The sequence below is a fragment of the Struthio camelus genome, chromosome 2, assembly GCF_040807025.1.
Source record: "Struthio camelus isolate bStrCam1 chromosome 2, bStrCam1.hap1, whole genome shotgun sequence".
NCBI classification, from domain to species: Eukaryota; Metazoa; Chordata; class Aves; order Struthioniformes; family Struthionidae; genus Struthio; species Struthio camelus.
The window spans coordinates 38,247,779-38,270,352 of NC_090943.1; the positions used below are offsets into that span (position 1 = coordinate 38,247,779).

A 22,574-nucleotide genomic window follows, 5' to 3' on the forward strand; every position below is an offset into this window, starting at 1 on the left:
TACAACAACTTCTCATTTTCCTCACCTTACCTGGAGAGGTCTTCAAGTCTCAGATGCAGTGCAGAGTTCATCAACAAACCATCTCTGCCTGGACGTTTTCATCTTCTTGTCTGTTCCTGCGTCCACCCTCAAGACTCTCCCCTTACATTTAAACCTGGTTCAGTCATAAGTTAACAAGACCTCACGCACCAGCCGTATGGTACAGGCGGATAAAAATAATGATCAGCAACCAATACTCCTTGCAAGGAAGTCCCATAGTCTTGCTAGCACCAGTTCAGTTGCTCATTTTCTATAAGAGATATCCTTAAATGCAACTGCCAGTTCTTTCTCCCCCACCAGGAGGGTGAAGATGTTCAACTTAGACGTCTGAGTTCATAAAGCTTTCTGCTCTATCCTTTTCCAGCTTGGGTTTTGTGCTGTGATCTGGCCTATGAGTTGAGCTGTACAAACCTTAACTTCTTTTTATCCTCACAGTCCCACTTTTCTGCATACGATATCAGGGCATGACTCAGTCCCCTGCTAACTTTAATAGGACTCTCTCTGTTATCCGTGGGAGCAAGACTGGAAACAGTAGAAAGCACAGATGGAATTCAACTTCATTTGTTTTCCTGGCATAAAAAGACAACGCAAGAAGCTTTGCTGTCTCTGTTCCCATCCTTCTTGGAAATAGGTATGTCTATGACAGTAGGAAGGCAGTAATATCATTTAATCTGAAACAAAACTTGAGTTTCCTCTCACACGTTCATTTTATTCAACCATAGGCAGGTACAGCCACTGAAGTAACATGATCACATTGCTGAATTTGACTCGATATTCCTCTTTCTATTTCTTAATTTTAAGAGTTTCTCTAGATTTTAAGACTTTTTGGGTGACAGGGTGAACTCCCATTTCAATAAGCTGAATCATCCATGTTTTGGCTAAGCATTGCGCATTTTCAAAATCTGCATTTCCTGTGGATCTCGTTTAATTATTTCCATGGGATTAACTACTTTCCACTGTCAGTGTGTGTCGTTTTCCTCTGCAGGAAGCTCTACATGGCGTAGTATATCTTCTCTTATTATGTATTTGCTCGGAATATAAATTGCTTTTCAATCAGATCTTTGCCTTTCTAACAACATCTTCTGTACTGCAGCGGTGCCTTCCCTAGCGGTTACTTATATGGACTCTAATGGCACGTCATCTGTCTATGCAGCCACTTCTCTGCCAAATATGTAATAGACGAATATTCCAGCGGCAGAAGCTTTTGGCAATTTTGATTCTTTAAAGCTTAGACTTTTAATGTATTTGTACATAGCTCATTTCACTAGAGCTTAAATAAGCTGAATGAGGAAGCTTTAAAAAGTCCTTCTGGAAGCCTGACCTCACCTCAGATCAAAACCCTTCCCTTTCTTCAACTTGGCTTCAGGAGAGGGTGAAGAAATGCTTTTTCCTGGCTATTTTTTTCACTCTGATAGATTAAGAGGTAGGAGGTTAAAGCAAAATAAAAGAACTGCTTTTCACACAACAAATAATGAAACTGTAAAACTCCAAGGTAAGGGCTGTTGTCAAGGCCAGATGTATAGACAGGTTCAAAAGAGAACTAAATGCGTTTCTATCGAATAGGTCTGTTAGTGGCTTTTAAACACAAATTATGTAGTTGCAGGCTCTGGTTCAGTAGGTGCTCAGTGTAGTAGGGGGTAAGGAAAGGGTGGGATGGGATTACTCTGTTCTTGAGCTGCTACTGAGGTTCTATAAGCCTCTTTTACAGCCCGCTCTTCGAGAGAGGATACTGGGCTGGATGATCCACTAGGATGCTGACTTAATATAGCCCAGGGATAGACAGCAGTCTGAGGAAAATAATGACTGAAAAATACTTAGAGAAATGGCAAGAGCAAACAGCACAGTTAAAGCCATGCTCCAGAGAAAGTATGTATGATGGTTAGCACATGGGAGTGGAAAATGTTCGTGCAATGGTTGATAACTGCACATACTGCCAATGCAGGTACTCGTTGTAGGGCAGATTTTCTCCTCTCATTGGTTTCTGGTGCCTGAGCAGCCATTGCTTCCTCTACTCCACTTCCAGAACCAGTTGAGGGAGCCTCTAGGACCCATGTGAAATGGCAGAAGTCATCAAAGTTAAGGGGAAGTATGGGTCACTGGGCCTGGAGGTAACCTCTTATGGAGGATAGCAAGAACTGCTCCTGGACCTGGTACACGTACTCACAGGTTTAGGATGCAACCCAAAAGCTGCCACCGTGGTGGAGCAAGTGTGGCTGTCAAATGAAGCCAAGGATCTGCTCTCCTCTGAACAAAACCAGGTGAAGTGCTGAGGGTATCGCTGTCGAAGAGGAACGAACGGTGTGTCCTCTGCTGGGCTACTTCTTTCTCTCATTGACTTGAGTTTCATTGATTTTGGGGACATAAACTTATTGGTCCTTCAGTTAATCAAACTAGTAAGCCGATCATTATGACAATGCACAGTGAGAGCTGAGGTCATGGACTGTGCGACAGTTTATTTGCATGACTAGAAGCAATGGAACAACTGCTCACTTGCCTTGGTATAAAACCCATTTCCTCACTAGCGAACAAAGATCTGCAATTCCTCTAAGCCCCAAAGTGATCTTACTGAAGATATTATTGCTTTCTGTACAGTTCCAGTAGAAGAGGAGATTATTTTCTCTGTTGGGATCACTTACTTTTGATCCTGAAAAATGCCTTAAAAGGAAAAAAAAAGAAAAAGCAGACATTTCTATGGAGTATGGGAATAAGGCTGAGGGAGGATCGGAAATAACAAAATAACAGAACAGTGAGTGCCTGTATGCCTCTGTAACATCTCCTGTATAAGAAACAGGATGAAAGAGTTTATTTTACTCGTGATGTGATGTCAGCAAAGACCATTGCCCTCTTTCATCCCTTCGCTCTGCTGCCAAATCTCCCGCTACGCCCAGTAAAATATTTATACAATAGATTTGGTCTCTACACAGAATTTTAGCTGCTGCAGGTAAGTTGGCAAACAGGAAAAACAAACTCCAGCTCTTTGTAGCATTAGATATGCTCTTTTAATCCACGCATATTAGAGTAATACACAGTTGCTATGTACAGGGGGAATTAAATAAAAGTAGAACCACTGGGAGGAAAATGTCCTCAGCCCATCTGGGCCACAGTTGTCTCTCTCTCGCTCTCACTGTGCGGACCCCCGAGGTCGGAGGCTGCTTGTACTCGTAGGAAGGAATTTACAGGCTCTGGCCTTTAGCTTTTGCCTCCTGTCTCCTTTTCTTGTAGTCTTCTGGAGGACAGCCTGGGAGCCAGGAGGGGAGCAGGGGGAAAGCATGGCCTCATTTCTGCAGCAAAGATGATGGGTACATTGTCTGCCAGAGGCGGGGGAAACGGGGTCACCAGGGCATTTCTTGCTCCAGAGGCAGTGGCCAGTCTGACTTGGCATCTTTTCTTCTTCCTGGGTTGGCAGCCAGGTGTGACCTGGGTACATCAGTCTGCTGTGAAGCCATCTGAAGACTGACCAAAGGGCAGACAAGACTGAGTTGACCCACTTAGTCCTAAACTGCATGGAGGCTGATACCGCAACTATGGAAGTTGTCAGAGAGGGTGTCGTTGCCAGCTGGCTTTCCCTTGCCCAGGTCTGGTGGAAGCCGTAGGCTGGCCACACTAGCACAGCCGTTTTCTGCAGGGAGATGGTCAAAGCAATGCCCAGCGACTGAAGGCAAGCAGTGTGAGCAGGGGCCCTACAGCCACAAACCAGCTCTGAAAACTTCATTTTGCCCACCTGCATTAAATTGTGGTGGGGCATTCAATGTCAATTCGCGTTAACTGATCTGTAGCTAATGAATTTGGGGAAATAGGGAAGAACATGAGAAAAAAACAAAGATGTTGGGGGCATAATATGTGCCCGTCTATGCAAACTTGGGATCATTTGAGCAAAGTTTGGCCTTAACAGTACACTTCTGCTGCTTTGGCCTTAACAGTACACTTCTGCTGCTAAGCTGATTTCTGCTGGGTTGAATTTCCTGCTGCTTGAAATTTGTGCTTATAGATACTGCATTTTCACTTGAAGGCAGGTTTGTTCACTTGAAGGCATTTTCACTACTAGGCAGGACCTAGGGTAGAAGCTCTTAATAATAAAAGCGAGAGATGCATAGAAGGGCGCTGGCTTTATTAATGCTTTCACCAAAGCCTTAGACTGCTCTGCTTTGGATCTGCCTTGATGCCAGCATGTTTCAGGAATAGCTCCACTTGGTCTTAATAGAATTAAATGAATATAACCTGTCTCAGAAAAATGACTTATAATAATCCCTTTCTGCCATTTCAATGTTGTCACTGTTGGGACAGTGACTTTGAAAAACTTTAATAAGTTATAAAACAACAGATTATGATGGGACACTTAAAAAAAAGATTTCTCTTAGTTCAGAGACAGAAATTCTTGCATGAAACAAAACAGCTGGATATTATCACTACTTACCTGCACTGCAGCTTTATGTTATAGTCAACGTCATTTCAAAAGCATCATCTTACTTATCGAAAAAACAAAACAAAACAAAAAGTGTATAAAATCCAGTGTAACAGAGGAAGAAACGCAGTTCTAGAAAATCCCAGGTGGTGGAGCTACTTCATTGCCTGTGACAATACAGCTCTGCATAACAGTTTTATTTGAAGAGCTCTGCAGAAGAGAATCAGCAGCAGCATAGAAGAAAATCCCTCAGATACCTCTGCCATCACATCTCGTGTTTCCTCTTTCCTGAACAAAGAGCATGAACTGTTTTACTGATAATTCTTTAATTCCTTATGCAGTACATAGCAATAAATAATTTATTATACTTTCTCTAATGAGGACATTGCTATTGCATCAAAACTTTCCGTAATGGCAGCTTTTAAAATTTTTGGTACAAAGAGGATACAGAATTTGGCTCTAGTGTATGTATACATAAGAACTAAAAATAGTGCAAATATATATTAAAATTTGCTTTAAAAGTCTCTGTATCAAAATGTTTTCAAAGGGAAATCTTCTACCAAAATAATTTTTATTCTGACTGTAATTCCAAGAAACAACGATAAGAAAATGACGAGTTGGCCACTCTGCAAACTCCATTGGTTTTAATCGTTTAAAAAGCACAGCCACTGGTATCTACTTGGAAATGTGCAGCACACGTATGATGAGAAACTACAGGCTCTGTTACCATCAAGGGGAGTTAACTGCAGGGACTCCGGGTGAACCAAAAAGAGATTAAATCCTTAAGACAACACAGGTCAGGTTAGCTCTCCATGTGATACAAAGATCCTGTTTAGCTGGGTGCAGGTGTTTTACTAGGTGCTGCCCTTTAAACACTTGCAAAGCAAACAGAGGAGGGAAAAATGACTTTAATTAGGCCTGAGGAAGGGCTAGGTGATGGCGAGGCGGGCGCGGGCGCATTGCTGTCCTGGCCCCCCCGCCGAGAGCAGCCGCAGTGCTGCACCCAGGGCCGTGCCCGCTCCCACCGACTCCAGCAGTGACTTTGACAGCGTGCCAGGGACGGTGGGCTGTTTTTCCTTCCTCAGTAACCCCAGCTGGAAGGGCGTCCTGGTGGCGGTGCACCCCGCTGCCGGCTGGAGGGAGCCGTGCTGGATAGCCCAGACGAGGACAAGGCTGCCAGGGCCACCTCAGCCTGTGCCTGCCCTCCCTCATGCTGTTGTTTGGCTTTCACGGAGAAAAATCTGGCCCCTTTCCTTACCCATGATGTGTGGCACCCAGGGAGGCTGGCGTGGGAACCCAGGACCAGCGTTGCTCCTTGGTGTCCACCTCGCTTGGCGTACAGACGTCGGCCCGGGAGCCATCTGTCCAGCACACAGCTGTCCCGCAGACGGCTGCTGAGGTTCCCCCATCCATGTCCTGAGTGGCACATCCTCTGTGGTAGGGTGGGGGTGGAGGCAAACACCATATCCTGGGGTTTTTCAGAGGACCAGCTGAGATATCACATCACAGCAGCAGCTCTTTGGAGGCAGCAGGAAAGCCAGGGGTACCTGTCTACATCATCTTTCGCTGTTATTAGGATTTATATAGTCATTTAGGGAACGGGCCCAGCTGGCTCTGGGGATTGGATATGGGATGTGAGCTTTTCATCTCGAGGTCATCTAACAGCTGTTGGATGAGCCCATAGTGTGCGTGACATGAGTGATGGTCTGCATAAGAGACAAGTGTCCACATCACATGCACACACACATGCACATAAACGCCTGTGCAATTAGCACTAATTGGCACTTCCATTGGAAACCACTGCTGAGCAGCCAGGGACTGAATGGCCGTATACGGAGGCCTGAACCGCTGTACATCTCTCTTAATAAAACTTGGGTATTTGATGTGAAAAATCCATTTTGGAGCTCTTGGACTGAAAAGGTTAAGCACACCCTGGAGCCAATTTCATGTCTTTCTTTAGTATCAACATTTGGAGAATCAAATAATTGGGCAAAGGAGGACTGGATAATTTCCAGTGAGTTTATAGGACAGATGATCTGAAAGCGGTCTACCTCCCCCTCAGGCTTCCCTGCCATGTATATAAAAATGAAGAGATACTAGTGCCAATTAAAAAACAAAAAACAAAAAAAAATACCCCCAAGCTTCCACTGTCTTGTGGTAGATATCCGTGTTTTGAAATAGAGGATAAACTGTATATTAATTCACAAAATAACATCCCTTAGAGCGGCTTGTATATACTTACTCCTAGACTGCATTTTCCCGTATTTCCATCATTTTCTGATGAGATTGCAGAAGTGGTCAAACTATTTTCTTTTCACCCCAAACCTCGTGCGCTTGTGCGCTGGCTGGGCAGAGGCGGTTCCCAGCCCGACCCAGCCCAAGCTCCGAGATTCCTGCTTTGCTCCAATTCCTAGGGCTTCCCAAGGCCCTTCAGCCCATAAAGGAGCAGTTCATTGCAAAGGCATCCAAATGATGTAGTTCAGCATTTTTAAAAACCAGTATGCGAGGAGGAGGTTCTCTTTCATGGTGAATTTGGAAATATTTTGTAGTCATTGAGGGTCAGGAGAAACCGAATCTTTGCTGGGCAGGATCTTTGCTGGGCAGGACACTAGCTCTCTGCCAGCTCTCTCCCTGGGCTTTTGACTGGCTATATCACAGCATGTGCATTTTCTTGGATGTTGTCTTATTGCTCAGATTTATCTGGCATTCATTTGAAGCCTGAACAGAAGTCCGCTGCAGCCAGCGAAACCTTTCCAGGAGGCTTGGAGCAGGCTCCCACTCAAGAGAGGCATGACTGGGTCCCTGCACTGCATTATTTTGAGCCCACAGCTGACTGGCAGCAGTATCAGAGCTCAAACTATCCCACCCTTGGTCGGGGTCGTGGTGTTTACATCAACAAACACTGCATGAGATACAGCTGGAGAGAGCAGCGTTTGTGACTAGACTATCAGACGGGGACTTGAGTCCTGCGTTTTATCTGTGGCCCTGCCAGTGCCTGACAGCACACCTTGGTCAGGTCACTTCATTTCAGAGCACCTTTAATCCCCCTCCTATTTCATACCCATGTCAGGTATATCAGCTGGTCGCCTTTTGCACCAACAGCTCTCTCTGTTTTACTGTGTGCTCCTAAAGTGGCTGGCAGAACTGCCATGAAACTATTTTATAAGTATGCTGCATTAGATATTTTTCCAGTTTTCATTATATTGCTTTTCAAATCAAATTAAAATATATTTCACATTAGTACCATTAGCACAGGTAACTAACAATCTTATGCAATGTTTCATACAGAAGTAGTTACGAAATTTCCAGAGCAATTAGAATAGTATGAAAAAAGTGTTATCAGATGAGAAGTTCCTCAAAATAAATTAAAATCATGGTTTCAGACCATTTTGATCCCAGGCTGACTTTTTTTTTTTGCCTATATTCCTGCCAGAGCTTTTCATAGCAATCAGTCATGCTTGTTTTCAAGGAAATTTTTCTTAGGCTAACAATATTTTTCAAGGTATATGAAGATACTTCGCAAAAGTAAAATAAATACATCTGATACTCTTTTCGTTTGTGTTGGTGCAGCTACTGATAACCCACCACATCACAATGTTAAGACAAACACAATATGCTACACTATTTTTGAATGTGTTTTTTTATTCTCTTCAGAGTGTTTTTGTCCCTTACTTGGTAATCTTCAAAGCTTTGCCTCACAGCAGAGCATCTCTGCAAGAATTCAAGTCACAGTTAACTAGCGCGTCAGATACCTTCACATACCGTTCATCCTTGTGAGGATACTCTTGATATGACTATGATTCATAGTCCGTGCATAGGAAATTATGAAAAATAAAGATAGCTTTATCTTCTACCTTTGTTTTTCAAGAGAGCTCCCATTGATTTACAATGGATCCGTCGATATTCAGCAATTTCGGGAATCAGGCTCCACGTTTGCCTACCTTCATTTTCTTGTTACGGAGAGGCAAAAAAGATTATTTTGCATCACCCCCTATAGAAATGGTCATCATCCCATATTCTTCTGCAATATTAAGCATACTTGTTTAACAGCACCCGCTGCAAAACCTTTCTCAAGACAGTTTTTATTCTTATACAGAGTGCAGGCACTTTGGCAAAGCAGGGGCAGACTTCAAACTCCAAAGTGTCCCTGAGCAGCAGCAGAGTCATCAACCTCCCTAAAGAGGCTGTACGTTTCCTTAAATATCTTCCCAGACCATAGGTTAGAGGGGCAGCCGCCTTTCCCAGCTGTGTTAGCCTCTCACAGAAGATAGGGCATGCTTTTACAAGGCAAGGCTCTTTATAAAGAAAAACAAACAAACAAACCTAGGCCCATGTCAAGAGATAGGAGATACTCGGCAGACTGCTTTTTAAGGTGTTTGCTTTCTTGAGTTGAAAGTACACAGACTACAGAGGTATAGAATAGCCTTGTCACACGCTGGCCAAGGACATTCATGCAAAGCTTCAACCTATAAGAAATATTTCTAACTAGTCAGCAAAAGCACCTGTGTCCTGGAATACCTTTTTCCCTTTCCCCAATTTACATATCTCAACAAATAGCCTGTGTGTGGAAGTAAACCAAGTATATCCATGGGATAATTACATTCACATCAACCATCGTCAGTGAACGTACACAAATGCAGGCAACTAACTGAAACCTTTCTCTTAATGTTCACTTAGAGTCGCCAGGACTGCAAGATTTCACGTCCTACGCAAGATAGTTCAACAAAGCAGGAAGGACTCGATTCTCCTCCACTTTCCAACCAATGACAGATTTTGACCATGGAATTAACTAGTTCATTTTCTCTGTTTTCTCTTCATTGTGCTCTGCCAGAATGCGATTAAACAAAGAGAGCACAGAGAGGCTATTCCCTGCCAGAGGGCACTTTTGAAGAGACAGCATATATTGAACTTGCTTCAGCAGTGAAGACTCAAATGATGATTTAAAGAGAAACAGGTTGCATTAAGAAGTGTTATGTGCTGCTTTGAATCCATCATTTTGCATGCGCTCAGTTATCGCCTAGGTGGCTTGAGCTTTGGTAATTACTGCCTGTATTATTTTATCAAATTAAATTTGATTGGGAGAAGAAAGCGAGGGTAGGGAATATAATGGGATTGCAAGGCCTCATTTTCCCCTTTCCCTGTCCTGCAGTTTTTTGGCTGTGGCGAAGTCATTCCCGATTCAGACAAAACCCACGCTGCACTCTTTTGCCTATGGGTGCGATTTTGCAGTGGCTCCAGGCAGGGACTCCTGTTCAGCACGAGCTCTGCAGCAGATGGTGGGGGCTGGCTGCTCTTGTCTGCCTGCCCCCCATGGCAGGGACCTTCCCAGCGATGGATGGCGAACAAAGAGCTGTCGCTGGGTGACTTGCCTGTGGCTGACTCTAAACACCATCATAGAGTGTCCAGGGTTTTCAGGAACAGCAGCTTCAGTAGGTTACTGATGTGTAGTCCTGAATAAAATTTCGGAAAGATTAAAGATTAGATTTCATCTAAAAAGATGCTTAGAATTTGCTTAGCACACCAAGCTCTTGCTGATTTTATTTCTGTAAACTGCCAAAGAGCTCCTCACAGGCTCAAGTTTCAAATTAGCTAAGGTAACAGTAATAATAAATCAAAATTTAAGGCAGTCAAATGGCAAACATAAGAAAAAACATGCATTGGAACCAACGATTCATTTCCTCACATATGATTATTTAAACATAACAAGGGGAGGGAACCTGATGTGTAACCAGGTCTCAGGAACAGCAGGCATGGAAATAGCAGTGTCAGTGCAGACCAGCTCCCGTGCAAACCAGATCTTGCAATGAGCTGGGAGGGAGGATGGAGAATGCTTTGTCTACACTGCAATATCATTGGATCCTCTTAAATATCAGGCTCACTTTGGCTTGCACTGTCTTTAAAAAGTGTGCTGGCAGAAATACCAAACTTCTCAATAAAATAAAGAGGAAGTGGGACTTGAAGGATTAACAGAATTGCTTTGTTTGGAGGACAGTTGAAGAAGAACAAGACAGGAAAATAAAATGTTCCTTGACGCATTTTTCTGTGTACGCTTCTGTTTGTATTGCAAGTTTCCAGTTTAGAGCAAGAATTCATGTATATTACTATAGACATAAATAATTTACATTTCTTATAGCACTGAAATAGGGCAATATTCAACTAAAATAAAACACAGGAAATTTAAAAGAGGTTCTTGTAATCTAATCCAATTCTCACTTATGCCAAAGAAAATCTGAACTAATACTCCAGAAGTGTGAAAGGAAATTCAAACCTGATATATTTAACTCATAGAATATTTTAATATTATATGACCTGGTGCAAAGATCTTAAGAATTTTTAATATTAAATATTTATGCAAACAATAAAAAGCATATGCAGTTACTCTAGCTGGGCTGTAAATTCATGATGAATAGAAAATCTTTATTTTCAGTGTACAAATCAAGTGCTAGCTGCCTGAATTCAAGAGGAAACGTATAGCAAATTGTTCAGTGAAAAACTTTCAAGAATTGTGAAGAATTTACAAAGAATAAAACTCAATGCTCTATAGAAACCTATTTTAGTGGTCTAAAGGCACATGCTTGTAAAAGCTGCAGAATTTAATAAGGAATAATAGTCTGTAGGTTTTCCGAATCTAGAACTGCATAGTCAGATTATAATTCACAATTAAATTTCATTCAGTTGTGAAAAAGCTTTTAGAAGAGATTGAAGATTTTATTTAATTCTAGAGATTTTTGGCCATAAGAGAAGATGGAATTGCTTCATATATAGTGTATTACTCCAGTATTTATTGGAATTACCTTTTCATTGCTGATGGCATCTTCGATCCCCTGACTCTTGAACCTATGGAGCACTCAGTTTTCGCCCCAAGCTGTGTTCCTAATATGCAATTTCAAGAATCTCTGTGAACATGGCTGAATAGGCTGAATTTCTCTTCTTTAGCACCCAATCCAATGTCTATTAAAGGAAGCAGAGGAATGTCCATTGATTTTACGAGGAACTGAATCACCCTGCTTGAGCAGGGGGGTTGGACTAGATGATCTCCAGAGGTCCTTTCCAACCTCAGCCATTCTATAATTCTGTGATTCTGTGAATCAGTTTCAAATCAGGATAAAACTGGCATAACTGGGAAAGAGTTTTGCAACCTCAGATGCAGGAAAGCACTTGGAGCTACAGGAATTATTTGAGTGCCTGAATCCTTTGAATCCTTTCACTACATAGTCATTGTAGACCCAGATCCTCAAAAATGTTTAGGCTCCCAGTGCTTTTGTGAGAGTCCGGCAATTCCTTAGCACTTTCTGAGGATCATCTGTAGAGTGGCTTGATATGAACCTTTACATTCCTTTCCTGGTATTATCTGGAGGCCAGTTCTCTCTATTTTACTATAGAGGGAAAAAAAATTCATTGAAAATTCACATGCCTGGAAAAATCAGTAGAGCTGCATGGGATACTCCTTTTGTAACACTGGGGCAGTCTAATGGTTGTAGCACAGGACCTTACACAAATAATTGCATTAGAGCTGCTCCACGGCTTTGAGCAGAACGAGAGTTGTATAAATCAGAAATGAACGCAGGTGGAAGGTATAACTCAGCTCCCCTCCACTCCGCTCCCACCACATCTCTGAATTACTGTTTTCTCCTGGAAGTGCTTTGATCTGAAGTGGACCTGTAAAGACAGGACAAAGTTTTGATTAATATTCATCCTATTCTGAGCAGAGGTCTCTAAGCAGAGACTTTCTATCAGCAATGGCAATGGGCAGAACTAGTCAACAGCAGATCAGAGCGTGAGAGAGTATATCTATTATATCTATGGTTCACAGCTCTAAATCAGAGCAGATCAAGGTCCACGCACACACTGTTATCAATATTCTTCTCTGCATTGAACAAAGAGAGGGATCCCATTCTGACTCCAGTGTTAGTCCTTCACCAGTTTCCACCTTCAAAGACCATGGTATCATTGAGGGCAAAAGTAGGCTCTAGGTTTGGTCACAGCCTCAGCGTTGCTTTGGAGTTGCACGAGGGCTCTACTCAGCTGGCAATTACTGTCCAGCTAGCCAGAGGAAAGCCTCATGGTCCTGCAACCAGGAAGTGGCTCATCTTCCAGCTGCCATTATCTTGAGTACCAGGGCAATATTAATATGGAAAATTGGCTTTTGCTTTAAGGATCTGTAATTCAGCCTAACGCACACCCCTACATCATAGTCCACTTTTATGCAGGCCTAGTCAGTGGAGAAACGGTGCACTAGATCTGATTCTCCTGCCCCACATTGCAAAGCAAAATGTACATTCTGGTGGAAACCAAGAGCTAAATCTATCCTCTCTCAACCCATTTTCTTAGTGCCAGTGATGTTTCCCTAGTCATGCAGCCTCAGCCCAAGGCAAATTGGGTTGTTCCCATCATGTAACAGATCCCTACCTTCTTTGTCATTCTGCTCTGTGTCCATCCTGTTTATCTCTTCTGAACTGCATATTGTTCCCACTTTAACAGCTCCCGCCAGCTGTTTTCTTTTGGTACCTTTTATTGCAGATAGAATTTCAAGGGCTTCCAGGGGGAAGCTGCTGAAAGCACTGCAGCTCTCGGGCTCACTTCAAAGCAACTTTCATCATTTTTCACGCGCTGTTTTTAGGACTCCTCTTCTGTTCTTTCCCCAAAACAGATTCTCTCAAAGATCACACTGGGAGATAGCACTATTTATGGCACTTCAGCGGGAGACATCATGTTTTTTGTCTGATTTGGACACATCCACTGTCCTGTAAAGGTTAACAACAGAGAGATTTCCTCCCCCTCTCACTTGTAGTTTGTTGTTGGTAGGATTTTTTCCAGAGGAATGGGTGGGAGGGAAGGTTACTGTTGGAATTTAGCCGCCAGAAGCCTGAGGGTCAACTTTAATTTAGTCAAACCTCCCATCATTAAAGAGATTGTAGCTTCTGCACTGGACCAGGCAGACTCGTCCGTGGGAGGCCCTGGCTTCACACCAATGCTAATTGTGGCTGCATTATTCTTACAAGCTGTGAGGCTTTGTTGCTCAACTTAGAGGAGAGATAGCCCATCAGGTTCTCAATTATTTCAGACTGGAGAATGGAAGGAAAAAAAAGTCCTGCCTAGCTCATACCCTCAAAGAGCAGCCCACCATCCTCCTCGTGTGGCTGTGCCTCTCCCTCCTGAGGCTCAAGGGAGACTGCAGGACTCTGAGGAACTGCAGGCTCTGTCCTGAAATGTTTTGAAGGAAAAAAGGACAGTAAGTCTTGAAAATAAAGGGTTGAATGATTATGTTGGATGGGAATGCCAGATCCAACCCTGACATAAAGGCCTGCGACTCTAAGGAATTCAGTGCAGATACACTCTTCCAGCAGGGCTGCATCTGGCTCTCTTTCAGGAAGACAAAATATGAATAAGAGAGGGGTTTGAAGAGCAGCTTTCAGTAACATGTTCCTTTATATGAATCTTCTTGGGTGGCCCCTCACTGTCTGAGTTGAAAAAAAAAAAAAGCACTCTGTATAGGTTTGGGTAGTTCAAGCTTTGCTCTTTTCTTGGACAAGTTTTCAAAATTCAGCTGGAGAAGGCCCTGACCAGCCTGATCTAACTTTGAAGGTGACCCTGCTTTGTGGAGCAGGACATTTCACCAGGTGACCTTTAGGACTGCTTTCCAACCTAAAATAATCCAAGACCATATGAGGACATCCATTTCCTAGAAATACTGTTTAAGACAACAAAATTCTTCTTGGAGAATGAAAGATGTTATAAAGGACCAGGACTCAGTCCCCCTTTATTTTCTTTGTGGATGGGTAGCTATTCTTCATCTGCTTTCCCTCTCATCTTTAAACCACATATAACTCTATTGAAGCTCCAGGAGTACAAAACAGAGGGAGACTAGGGCTGACACGGTATGTTCATGAGGGCTACAACACCACAACCGTTAACACAGCATACAGAAGGTGGCAGTAGTGGTGAAAAGTCATAATGCTTAGCCCTCTTCTCAAGTTGTGTTTTCAGCACTTAAGAAGGTGTCATTAATTCAGAGCGCAATCCCACATCCCACTCTTGAACACACATGGCTCAGAACACGACAGTAAATATGCCTCTCTGCTCCCTACAAATCAGGGTATAGATTTCTGCATTTTGTAGCGCAAGGCTCTGCAAAGGCCGCTCAGATCCAGTCATGACAAGGAGGCCAGGACTGAGGTAGGACAGCCCAAGGTTTTGTCTTGCTCACTCTTGAGATGAGGAGCAGTTCACAGCTGCAGCTTCTTCTTTGCTTAGAATTAGCATACACAGAATTGCACAGCTGCCTCCATCAGCTGCATAGAAGGTGGCAGCCAGAGGTGCAAAAAGTTGAGTGAGCTTTGCTCCAAACCTCTGCACTTGAAGCCATGAATGCCCATCACTCAGTCCTTGTATCTTAATCCTTAAATAAATAAAGAACTGAAAATCGACCTTTAGTTGTCCCTGCCTGTCCACTATTCAAAGAAATGAGCTTCATAATTACAGAACAGCTTGTTGTTATAGCTACCAAATGTTCTTGAATGATATTGCCCACACACCCAAATGGATGACTGCCAAACATATCATAGGTAATTTTCTTCTTACGTGTAGAAGGCTGAAGGTCATGTCTAAGTTAGTTGCTGGATTTGTTTGTGCCTTTGGGGCACTGTCTTCAGGTCATTCAAAAAGTGAAGACAAATCTCCTGAATTACAGCTGTAGAGAGAGAAGTTAGAAAGGTAGGCTGACATGAGTTTAAGATGATCTCCCAGTCATTTGCTGACATGGGGAGGTGGCATTTTGAAGTGATGATAGAGGTGAATTTTAAAGGAAGTCCAGCTTGCTCCCTGGGTACGGAGCTCCTGGGCTGTATTTCAAGCCTGCTGCTGAATTTCTGTGTGATCCTGGTGGCTCTCTTTCTGGACCAGCTATTCTGCTGTTTGAGAATATTATTTTACAGCCTCTTTTGTAAAGCACTTGAAAGTTTTCACCTATAAATCTCAAAAAGCAAAGAGTTTTTATGACCATTTAAGTTTTGAGAACTGCACCATTCTGAGATGTTTCTTTCCTGTATAAACCCAGAGTAGACCCACCATTTCCTGACCATTAACCCGTCTGAAAAATCCTCCTTCAAAAGCAATGATGAACTTTTGGCAGAAAAATACTTTCCTTGCTTTATAATCCCGATATACTATATAGGACATGGATTACTGCAGCTCTTTTCTTGCATAAATAAATAGCTGTGGGCAAAATATTACAGAAATTAATGAAATTCACAGAAGCTATAAGTGCATATTGGAACTAATGGAGGCTTTTCCCAAGGACAGGCCGCAGAAGTGTCATGCTAGCAAATCCATCACATCATTGGACTATGAATGTTATAAGAAATATTCTAGGATGCACTAGTATATTAAAAGAGGTGGCCTGTAGCAGTTGTAGAGACTACTAGAGCTTGTAGCCTAAGGCTTACTCTGATTGCAAGGAAAAATGATCTTGTCTTCAATTTCTCAAGATACAAACCAAATGCCTTACAAATTGGTCACATTCCATTTAACTCATATTAATCTACATCATGTTGCCTGAGGGATCAAAACCATGTTTTTGTTGTATTTTTCTTTTTTCCCTCTAGACTATCTCTCTTTCTTTTTGGCTGTAAAATATGCTGAAAGCTGTACAAGAGACATTCACAAATATGCTTCTCATTACTGCTATACTCTGTACAATAATGCCTATACAATCATGCTAACATGCTTTGCTTCAAGTTCATGTAAATCAGTCTCTGGATTAGCCCATTTTAACTATATTAGCATAGTGAGATCATTTGACTGGGAAAAGAAATGGTAGTGGACATACTGGTAGTGCTTTTTCTGACTGAAAAGATACAGAGAACCCTAAAATGCAAAAACAAGCTCATTAACTGCAGTGTACAGTAATGCAGATCGTGTGTGGTACCATAAATCAACCTTCAAAGAATCGTCTATAGGATGAGAAGGTAAGCACTTTTCCTCTAACTGGCTTCCCTGAGAAACACTGCAAAGGACTCACTGAAAGCTGAATTAAATTTTTCAGACTAATAAGGAAGGCTTTAAGCCATTTCAAGATTAAACTGGGCATATTTTGTATGCTTAGGGAAAAAATTTGCTCTCATTCATGCCAGTGTAAGTACCGAGAACCTCCTAAATTTGTCTTTTGGCTTATAAATATTTGGTACAAGGAGGCCAGTGGCTAAACCCTCACTGAGGAGAGCGTTGCCTCTTGCTATACCAGCTGGATTTCTCTCCGGGGCATTCAGAGCAGTGCGGCCAGAGCATGCCCTCACACTGGAAATCTAAGCACAGGCTTGAGGTACGTGAGGACAGCAGAGCTCACTAGTGCAAGCTTTCCCATGCAACTCTGCTTGGAAAGGCACCATTTAACCGTACGTGGAGCAGCCCGTCACCAGCCTTGGTGCCCTGATGTTTTCGGCCAACCTCCCCATGATCTCCAGCCTCCAGCAGGCCCTGGCTCAGCAGATGTGTTTTAAACTATCCCCCTGTCAGAGGGGCTGTCATCTCTAAATGTCAAAGATCTGCCCTGATTTTATCCTTCCTTAGTTACCCTTTTCAAACCTCTGCAACCTGCCAATATCAGATCCCTCCTTTCTACTGCAGCGGGACGTGTTTGCTGTGGAGGCAGAGGGCAGGTGGGGGTCACTTGCACAGGCCCGGCCCTGCTGACGTGCCATCGTCCCCTTTGGGTGGCTCCCGAGGACAGAGAGAAGCTTCCCCAGAGGGCTGTCATCCCAGTGCCCAGAGCAATCCCCAAGAAATGGATAGCCGAGACGCACCCCCAGGCTTTGCACAGCTGCAAAGCCGCGAGCGAGCCCTCCTGAAGCGGCTCGTGGGGTACAAGTGGCTCTGCACAGAGGCAGGAGGCCACGCAGGCTCAGTACATTGCTGGGATCACTCGAGCCAGGTGCCCTGCGTGCAGGGGAAGCAGGACATCCTGGAGGGACCCTACCTTATTTTACTGAAGGTTATTACAGGTTTATTAAAACACATCCTGAGAGATAAAATCTGACCGGAGGACCTCACAATCGGAAATCCCGTGTGGATTCCCTGCACCGCCGCCCCCCTGGCAAGCGCTGGTTTGCCTGCCTGCACAGCCGGCTGCCCGCACGCCGGTGCAGGCTGGGGGACAACCGGGCTTGTCATCGGCCAGCTCCATCCCCTGATGAGACGAGACGTACTTGCCTTTAACCCAGGCAAAGGTTTCACCTGCTCCCACTGCTTCTTGATAAAACAGTCAGCACATGAAGCCGTCGCTGCGGATGTGAACAGATGCAGAGAAGGAAATGGCAACAACAGCAAACATTATGTTCCCCCTAGAGCGGCGCTCCTGTCGCTGCCCGCGCCACATCTGTGTTTTTGAAGGGAAATGTCATAACAGTGCTAATCAATAGGAAGAGTGACAGGACCATTTGTCAAGAACGAGCCAGTGCTGCAGCTGTTGTAGCCATCCTCCCCCTCGGCTTTGCAGCGAGAAGTCAAGGGAAGGGCCCGATCACTCGGCCCGAGGGTCGCAGCCACCGGCTTGCTAACGCTCCGCGCGAGCCTTGCAGCGGTTGGGCTCGAGCCTGGCGGGAAGTATAGGGTTTCCAACAACGGGACGTGAAAGACACCAGACACCCTGCAAGGGAGAGCCGGTCCCTGGCATCGGAGGAGTCTGTTGACCTTTAATCCCGCGGCAGCCGTTGCATATGCATCACGCTTGAGCTGCAGATGTTCCTCGCTGCTCCGCCGGTCAGCGGGACAAGCAGTCGATCTTAACAGGCAGGGCTCAGCCAGAGCTTAATGAAGACTTTAATCTGCGCATTGCCATTAAAATGGCATGAGGGCCTCCGCGTGGGGCGAGGGGGGGTCGCTCGGCTCCTGCAGCTGCTCTGCCTGCAGCAACGGCCGAGCGCGAGCATCGGTGCGGGCAGGCACGGCTCTCCTCCACGGCGAGAGCAGCCAGGCGTGCCGTGGGGCTGTTGGCAGAGGTGACGAAAACAAGCTGCCCTTTCCCACCCCGGCAAAGTAATTTTTAAATTGGGAAATTTATCTTAATCTGATGGCCTAGCTGTGGGTTGTGCTGCCGTAGATTATGCTTCACCATTTTTCCCCTAGACAGCACTGGCCTGTAAATGGAAAACAAATATATATCGATGTAGTGAGGCACACGGAAACACCCCGTCTTTTTGAGAAAACAACCTATCTTTTCAGAGGCAGAGTTTGGCACTCAGCATGTTCCCCACAGGGAAAGAAAACTGCCTCCTGCAAAACTGAGATCTGCCTCTCTGTACCTTAAAAAAACCAATTAAAATAAAAGCTACATGTCACTTCTGGTATCTGTACCCAACCGCCAGAACACCTGCTAGGCTTAAACTGGTATCAGCTCAAGCGTAGATTAGACTTTTGCGCCACCTCTGCTAAGATAGGAATGTAATATTGATCCTTCAGGTGTCTTTTGAATTCAACAGTAAATATTCCCTTTTTTAAGTTAAACCAAGGAACAGAATCCTCATCCAGTGTCACGTTTGCAGCTATTAAAACCATCTGAAGGTTATCTCCTGAAGGGCGCATTCAGGTCCTGCAGCTCAAGCTTAGCAAAGTACAGCCAAACTGCTTGTTTGTAATCAAACAAGTGAAAAATGCAATTTTTTTCTTATTCACAGAGTTTTGAAAAATTTGTTCACTCTGGCCGTATTTTGTTTCCAGAACTTCTTGTCCCAAAACAAAGCATTCCCGTAAGGTTGAAGTGGCCCATGTGAACATTTCTGGAGTGCGATCTTTCCAGTTTTCATTTGGAAATGATTTTTCCCACATGCAATTCACTGTTATTATTTTCACACAAAAACACATTGACAAGTTTTCAAAGGGCAAACTTGGACCAAAATGCTTTGACTTCATAACAGCAGAAAGTTTTGATTGACCCAAGGTAACATTTTATCAGACTTCCATTTCACGGAGAATTTCACTCGCACACAAATGTTTCCAGTTTGTTTGGGAAATGGAAAAAATATTTCCGCATGCAGAAAGATCTGGTTTACATTGATCTTATGAGTCCACCACGGAGCTGGGTTTCCCTCCATCTTTCTCTACCTCAGGCCATACACAGGCAAGACTCTGGCACTGCCCACCTGAGTAGCCTTTACTGAATTTTCCTGCCCTGCAAAAGCAGGGCACGAGCACAGAGTTGCGGCACCTCGCAGCCTCTACCAAGGGCGAGTTCATTAATGCTGGGAGCACTGATCAGCATGTGTGAAGCGCTACAGAAATGGCCAGGCTTGAGAAATAATTCTTCAAAGTGTTTGTCATTTCTCATCTTTTTAAACATGCTGCAGATCTTCAGGCATTTGAGTTTTGGCCTGGTGGTCCAAGAAGCGGTCATATATAAGGGATGACATTTTGAAGAAGAGAAGTAGGTCAAGAGGTTGAATTCATTTTAAAGAATGATATGGCTTCCATAACAATATATCTATCTCCTGTAATTTATAATCCAGAATCCTATAATGCTCTTGTATCCCTTTTTCGCTCTGTGGTTCCAGTTCATTGAAGAATTTGAGCAGGCACTTCGATTGACAGGGCAGATAGTAATGTTGTTTGCCTTCACTGTAAACCTATTACTTAATATATCTACCAGAATTTTAGTCTTTTCATAAAGAGTACTAGTGACTATAAAGTTTAGTTGACCCTTTTGCCAATGAATAAATTGTTGCCTCTTTCAGTGGGGATTCTATTTTTACCTGTCAATAAAAAGCTGAAGGAATCCTCTTAACTACACTCCTTCCTCTTTCCTGTTCTCATCTCCTTATGCCTTTTCTTAGGAACAGGATCTTGGAATAAAAAGTACCCAGAGGTGGATGAGCATGTCTGTATATGTGCAAGTCAGGGTTTATATTTGTGAAAGAAATGGGATTACATTGGTCTAAATTGACCCAAGTGAAAAATTTGCCCTATTGAAGACCTAAAATCCGTTGAATTGGGATTTTATTCTGAGGAGAAGATAGACTTGACTCTAATCTCACTTACATCATCTTTGCAACTTCAGTGGCTTTGACAGCATCCTCTTGCTTTAAGCAGGTAGAAGGGAGGGCAGGATCAGGCTGAATATATTTGAAAATGGAAAACTTATTCAAAAAAAATGCGATCATGAAAATGTTTGGAATAAGCTTGCCTCACTTTGTTTATGGTTAGGCAGTAAAAAGAGAGTATGCCTTGCAGATTTACATTTTTACCAGGAGTACATGATTACATACAGACATTAGAGCCCAGTGAAGGCTCAGTGAAGCTTTAGATGGGATGTCCAGATGCACTTTACCAGACAGTGGCTGGCGTGGCTTTTCACTGTTTTTAAATGACTGACTTTCTCTCAGTTTTCTTGGGCTCCTGTTTTAAAGCTATCACCGGGCAGCTTTTTGTTTTCCCTCTGAGCACTTGTGGCCCACATCACAGAATCACAGAATCACAGAATAGCTGGGGTTGACCGGGACCTCTGGAGATCATCTGGTCCAACCCCCCTGCTCAAGCAGAATCAGCTACAGCAGGTTGCCCAGGACTGTGTCTCATTGGGTTTTGAGCATCTCCAAGGATGGAAACTCCACTACCTCTGTGGGCAACCTGTTCCAGTGTTCAACCACCCTCACAGTGAAGAAGTGTTTTCTTTATATTGAAGTGGAATTTCCCATGTTTCAGTTTGTGCCCGTTGCCTCTTATTCTGCCATGGGGAACCACTGAGAAGAGTCTGACCACCTCCTCTTTACACTCTCCTATCAGGTATTTAAGAACATTGATAAGATCCCCCCGGAGCCTTCTCCTCTCCAGGCTAAGCAGTCCCAGCTCTCTCAGCTTCTTCTCATATGAGAGATGCTCCAGTCCCTTCCTCCTCTTTGTGGCCCTTTGCTGGCCACAAAGCCATATGTCCATGTCTCTCTTGTACCGGGGAGCCCAGCGCTGAAGACAGCACTCTAGATGCGGCCTCATCAGCACTGAGCCGAGAGGTAGGGGCACCTCCCTCACCCTGCTGGCAACGCTCTGCCCAATGCAGCCTGGGATGCCATTGGCCTTCTCCGCTGTGAGGGTGCATTGCTGGCCCACGGTCAACTTATTGTCCACCAGGACCCCCAGGTCCTTTTCTGCAAAGCTGCTTTCCAGCTGGTTGACCCCCCAGTTTGTGCATGGGTTTTGGGTATAATCTTCACATAAATTGTCACTGATGTAAAAGAACTGCTCACACTTTAGCGTCTAGTAATTTGAAATCATTACCAGTAGGGGAATGACTGAATTAATGAGATTTTACAAAACCAAACCTCAGAAAGCCCAAGATGTTCAAGTTAGTTACTTCCAAAGAATAAAAACATTTTAAATTCAAATAAACCTCCCAGCAGTGGTGGCCACAAGAAAACTAACAATGAGATTGTAAAAATGAGTTCACTTTGTTTACCCCTACCATTTGCTGAACAGCTTAGGTAAGCAAAGCAGGCACCTAACACTGCACAAGACCCTCTGCATTATCTTTTCCTCCAGTTATACATAACTACTGCAAAATCTTGTAATTAATATTGACAAGTCTGCAGGTATCACTTTGTCATTCACCAGTTAAAAGAAATAAATTCTACGGTGAAATTTAAGGGCATAATGGAGTTCCAGTCCTTCTCCCCACCCTGAGAAGGGGTTCACATCTGAACTCTTCAAGACGTTCTGATATGCTATTATATCATTTTCTGTCACTTCCTTTCATGTAAGTAGGCTTTAATACTACTCTCCCATATACTGAACAATTAAAAGATAATGTAGTCCTAGATAAAGATAACTAATTTTCCTCCTTAATTTTCAGACTGATATTAAATACCCAGTAATGCCAACAACAATATAGTAGAAAGTTCACTATCCAGTAAAGATATCTCTTAGAATCTCAAGACACCTGAATTGGCCAGTAAACAACTGTTATGGCACTTGCCCTTATCTTCTTGTTCACATAGCCTCATGCGTCTTAACGTTTCTGGAGCTGAACACCTCTGATGTGCTTACTCTTTCATTTGCATATATAGGCACACTTTTTCTGGTACTCCTCATTTATCTACTGACCTCCCTTGGCATCTGGGCTTGGTAATCCAATCATCTGGCTCCTAAAGCTCCA

At 43.7% G+C, this 22,574-nt stretch overlaps 1 protein-coding gene and 2 long non-coding RNA genes across 4 annotated transcripts in view; 1 reads left to right on the forward strand and 2 right to left on the reverse strand.

Annotated features, from left to right (window-relative positions):
• LOC104145103 (uncharacterized) overlaps positions 1-727 on the reverse strand; it is a 36,366-nt gene extending 35,639 nt beyond the window's left edge. The window contains exon 1 of the mRNA XM_068935183.1: positions 31-727. The gene's annotated coding sequence lies outside the window, so the exon portion shown is untranslated. The remainder of the gene's footprint in view (positions 1-30) is intronic.
• LOC104145101 (uncharacterized) overlaps positions 1-9,238 on the forward strand; it is a 130,310-nt gene extending 121,072 nt beyond the window's left edge. For both annotated transcript variants that reach the window (XR_011139650.1, XR_011139649.1), the window contains one exon: positions 9,119-9,238. This is a non-coding gene — a long non-coding RNA (uncharacterized lncRNA). The remainder of the gene's footprint in view (positions 1-9,118) is intronic.
• Positions 7,653-13,346, reverse strand: LOC138066321 (uncharacterized). The gene is made up of 3 exons (XR_011139651.1): positions 12,851-13,346; positions 11,236-12,100; positions 7,653-9,891 (listed from the first exon to the last, which is right to left on the reverse strand). It is a non-coding gene; the product is annotated as an uncharacterized lncRNA (long non-coding RNA).
• Positions 13,347-22,574: the final 9,228 nt, after the last annotated feature.